Consider the following 5,509-nt stretch of genomic DNA (forward strand, 5'->3'; position numbering starts at 1 on the left):
TTTTCACGAACTAGGCGTTCGGTACTGTTGAAGAAATGTGAAAATACAAGAAGTAACACCAGGCTCTAGAAAACAAAAAACAAAACAAAAAAAACCCTTTAGCCTCAAGCCAAAGAACAGATATGTGTAGGTAGCATTTAAAGACTCTCATTGGAATAGAAGATGTTCAGCTTCACACATACTCAGAAATGTTAACTCTCTTAGTAAAGACATTTTATATTGGGATATATGGTATAAACTCCTGTGTTAAACTTTTTTGTTTTTTGTCCACCAGTACTTATCCTCATCTAAACAGTAATTTGCTATGCTAGGACTTGAAAACTATCAAAGAGTACCAAAAAACTCAGAAATCTATGATTTATAAAAATTTTGACTAGAAAATCATATTTCCAGCCCATTTTCAAATAATAATCTGACATAGGATTTATATCCAAATGATCTAAATTTTGTGATCTAAATTTAAAAATCATATTTCTGGACCATTTTGAAGAAAAATCGCCTTAAGACGTATGTCCAAAACACTCTACAATTTGAATATGGATTAAAAACTTACATTTCTGTGTCATTTTTGGAAAAAATTATGGTGAAGAATTCATGTCCAAGACCTCCCAAGATTTAGCAGATTTGGATAAATATTTTGTTTTTGCACTATTTTGGTGGAAAAATATGGCATATGGTTATGTCCAAAAATACATTTTGGGAAAATTTGGATGAAAAGCCATCTTTCTGAACCATTTTAGAAGAACCATGGGACTCATACCTTAAGAACCCACTTTTTGGAAGAAAAAGCTGGCATAGAACTTATGTCCAAGAAACTGCATTTTGGAGGGAATTTAGGTTTAAAAAATATGGTTGAGGGCCACTTTGTAAGAAAATATGCCACAGGACCTATGTCTAATAAACCTCATGATATTACTAAGTTTTAATAAAAAATAATATTTTATGGCCATATGCAAAGAACAATCTGGCACAGGGCTTACCAAAAAAGCCTCCTACCATTTGAGGACATTTGGATGAAATGTCACATTTTTAGGCCACTCTGGAAGACAATCTGGCATAGAAATTATGTCCAAAAAAATGACAAAAAACTATTTGAGCCAATTTGAAAAATCACATTTCCAGGTCTTTTAGAATAAAAGTCTTGCATAATACTTATGTCCAAAAGATACTAAGATTTGAGTGAATTTGGATCAGAAATCACATGTTCTGCATATTTTAGAAAAAAAATCTGATGTAGGACCTAGTTCTAGTAAGCCCCCAAATTCGAACAGATTTAGATGAAAACATCACATTTCCAGGGCATCTGGGACAAATATCTGGCAGATGACTTATTTGGTTATATACCATATGACCAAAGCTCCACTATTTATATGAAGTTGGATTTTAAAAATCATGTTTCTTGTCCATTTGGGAGGAAAACTTGATGAAGGATTTGTACCCCCCAAAACCAATGATTTGAATGAGTTTGGATGAGAAAGTGTATTTCTAGGTAGTTTTGTAAAATAACGTAGCAGAGAATTTATAACCACACCACCCTAACAATTTGAGCATATTTAGATGGAAAGTCACACTATTTTGTCATCTTAGAAAAGTCTGGCAGGGAGCCTGGGTGGCTCAGTCAGTTGGGTGCCTTCTGCTCAGGTCATGATCCTAGGGTCCTACACATCTGGCTCCCTGCTCAGCAGGGAGCCTGTTTCTACCTCTCCCTCTGCTACTCCCTCCCTGCTCTTACTCTCTCCCTCAAATAAATAAATAAATCTTAGAAAAAAAAAGTTTGGCATAAGAATTATTTCCAGGGGCACCTGGGCGGCTCAGTCATTAAGCGTCTGCCTTTGGCTCGGGTCGTGACCCCAGGATCCTGGGATCGAGCCCCGCATCGGGCTCCCTGCTCAGCAGGAAGCCTGCTTCTCTCTCCCTCCCACTCCCCCGCTTGTGTTCCCTTTCTTGCTGTGTCTCTCTCTGTCAAATAAATAAATAAATAAAATCTTTTAATAAAAAGAATTATTTCCCAAAATCCATAAAACTTAATGAATTTGGATTAAAAATTATATTTCCAAGACCATGGTGTAGTAGTACAGACACAAAATCCCACTTATTGTGCTAATTTGGATGAAAAATGTCTTTCTAGGCCATTTCAGAAGAAAAGCCAAGTGCGTAAGTTTAGGTGAAAAACAAACTATTTGCGTGAATTCATATGAAAAGCTGCATTTCTTGGACTATTTTGGAAGGAAATTCTGCTGTAGGGTTTCTGTGGCTGAAACGCCACTGATTATTGCTGTAGCTTTAGTAATTTTTGAAACTGGAAGTGTAGTATTTCAACTTAGTTCTTATTTTCTAAAAACATGTTCTACTGTTTTTTAATGTAAAACATAGCACACTGGCTGTAGCATTCTCAGACTGTTTTCCCCAGTCCTCCTCCCATTGGTTAATCTTGGAGATCTTCCCATGTCAGTACATAGAGATGCTTCTCATTCTTTGACAATATACAGCATCTTGTTCTATTTATGCATGGTTGACTTTAATTAGTTCCTCTATTGGTAAATATTTTCTTCCTTACTAAAATTTAAGTTACGACTGCACTGAAGACCTCATGTAAATCATTTTGCACATGAACGTGTACAGCTATTGGATAAATTCCATTGAGGTTATGGGCTCATAAAGGGAATATGAATTTTTAACTTTGGTAGATATCATCATGTTGTCCACCACAAGACTTGTACCAGTTTATAGTTCCAAGACTAACATGTAAGTGTACCTGTTTCCATAGTCTACAAGAGTATGTTTCAACTTTTGTAATTTTTGCCAGTTTGACAGGTTAAATATCGCTGTGTGGTTTTCATTTGTATCTTCATTAAGTACATTTTCAAATGAAAAAGGACTTCCTACACTGTGATCTGAGTCTGATCAGTCAGTTTGAGTATTTTTTGTTGCATTGTTGATTTTAAAAACTCCGTTTCTAGAGATATTTTGTAGATCTCTTTATAATACAGACTTCAGTATTTCCCTCCAGTTTGTCTTTTGTTTTGGCTGAAGGTGTGGGTTGTCTTGCAGAATTTATTTTGTGTAGCCAAACTTGACCTATTTTCATTATGGCTTCAAGATTTTGTCATAGTTAGAAAAGTGAGTCCTATGCTTCAAAGGTGTTATAATTATCTATTGCTATATAACAGGCAACACTGCAATTTAGGGCTTAAGACAATTTATTATCATCATCCCTCACAGTTCTGTAGGTTGACTGAGCACAGCTGAATGGTTCTCCCCTGAAGTGTGAGGGCTTGGCAGAATGGGATTTCCAAGATGGCTCTATCATGCAACTGCAGTTGATGTTAGCTGTTGGCTAGTTCAGCTAGGGCTATTGACCATAATACCTTCATGAGGCCTCTCAATGAGGCTTTGAGGTTTTTCACAGCATGGAAGTGGGATTCAGAGTAGAAGCTGTAAGGCTTTTCATGAACTAGCATCAGAAGTCCCATAATATCACTTCTCCCATATTCTCTCGATCAAGCGAATCACTAAGGCCAATCCAGATCCATGGGAGGATAAACAGACTCTGTCTCTCTCTCTCTCTCTCTCTCACACACGCACACACACACACACACACACACACACACACACACATGAAGGAACTGATGTCCATCTTGGAGATTATCTCCACAGTCTACCATCTGAACACCAAACTTCATGTCCATCCCATGTGAAATATACACTCACCCCTAAGACCCTCAAAGTCTTATCCCATTATGGCATTGACTCAGAGTTCAGAATCCTGTTATCTAAACCATATCAAAGCATAGCTGATTCTTTATCTGAAGACTTGAGAGCTTAAGATACATATCTGACATTCAATGTTGATTTAGGGATAAAATATAACCACAATAAATGCTTCTATTAAAAAAATGGTGAAATGAAAGATATACAGCAGGTACCAGTTCATAGACATTTTGAAATTCAGCGGGGCACAGGCCACTAGTTCCTTAATTAGTGTCCAGTACTGCTCCCTGGCAGTGATTCTCCATTATTTTTATGTCTACACTGAGTTATTCTTCTGAAATAGCCTGTATTTGCAGCTTAGATTTCTCAGCCTGCCTCCCCACCCATAGAGAAGTAGGGATTTTAGGGCACCTGGGTGGCTCAGCTGGTTAAGCGTCTGCCTTTGGCTCAGGACATGATTCCAGGGTCCTGGGATCAAGCCCTGTGTTGGGCTCCTGGCTTAGTGGGGAGTCTGTCTCTCCCTGTCCCTCTGCCCTGCCCCCTGCTCATGCTCTCTCTCTCTCAAATAAATAAATAAAAATCTTAAAAAAAAAAAAAAAAGAGAAGTAGGGATTTTTCTCTGTCCTTTTCAGAGTAGGCTGGTGTTTCTATTACAAACTCATGTTTCCCATGCCTCCTACAGAAGTTCATTCCATTAGATAAAACCACGTCTACAGAGCTCTTCGGGGGAAGGCTCTCTCTGGTTTGGGTTGCCAGGGTGCGGTAGGACGACATCTTTACAATTCATAGAAACCGTTTTGTGTAGCTGAGAGTCTAGGACCTATACACTTCAATCTTCTTAAGTCTTAGAAAAGGGTTTACAGCTGTGTCCTTGAGATGGGTCTTTACCCTAAAGGTCATTTGTTTTGAGCAAGGCCACTTTGGACCGGAACACGGTGAAAGTATGGTTAGGAGTCTTTATGGCTGAGTATCTCTAACCTTGAGATTGGAGAATCGCTGAGGGTGTGCAGCTAAGGGAACTTGGACCAGTTCCTGGATGGCTAGCATGGGGCCTGGGCCTGAGACGGAGAGCTGAGGAGCATGACTGTGAGTTCTAAACCCTGGTATTCCAGGACTGATTTGGGAGAATGGCTTCAAGAGTCTTCTCCCTGTTAATGGAGGACTGAGGAGAGCATGTGGTTAAAGGTCATTATATTATTGGAGTGCCAGTGTGATAGTGTGGCTGGGGGGTGGCTGGAGATCCTCCATGTTCTTGGTGGTCTGATAGGAATGTGACTGGAGACCCCAGGCTCTGAGATGAAGAAACTGGCTGGTCACAGCTGAAAAACTCCAGGCCTGAGGGACTGGAGTGTTGGGGACAATGTACTGTTGGAGGGGCTCCATGGTGGGAGGACCAGGGACTAAATAAAGCCTGAGAAAAAGCATTTAAGGTGGGCTAGGGGAGGATTCAGCAAACTAGAGACATTTGAGAGCTAGGAGGAGGGAAGCGAGAAAGGGGGCTGTCACAGAAGTAAAGGGAAGTGGGTAGTTGCAGATCAAAGTGGGCCTGCTAGAGGAAGCCATGTTTTTTGGAAGACACCTGGAAGATTCCCTCCCCTCGCCTGAAATCCCTGAATACAGTTCCTCGATTTGCCCCCTCTACCAAGGACCAGACTTTCTAGTAAATATTCTAGTGACTCAGTTCCTGTTTTCCAAGGAATTGAATTCTTGTGGAAGAGTGGACTTAGGAGTTCAAGTTATCTGTACCCCTCCTTGTCCCCTATCTTTACAGATGGGTGAATGAGGTACATAGTCAAGG

The sequence above is a fragment of the Eumetopias jubatus genome, unplaced genomic scaffold (assembly GCF_037043125.1).
Source record: "Eumetopias jubatus isolate StellerSeaLion01/CBP00866 unplaced genomic scaffold, mEumJub1_p1.0 scaffold_9, whole genome shotgun sequence".
Lineage (NCBI taxonomy): Eukaryota > Metazoa > Chordata > Mammalia > Carnivora > Otariidae > Eumetopias > Eumetopias jubatus.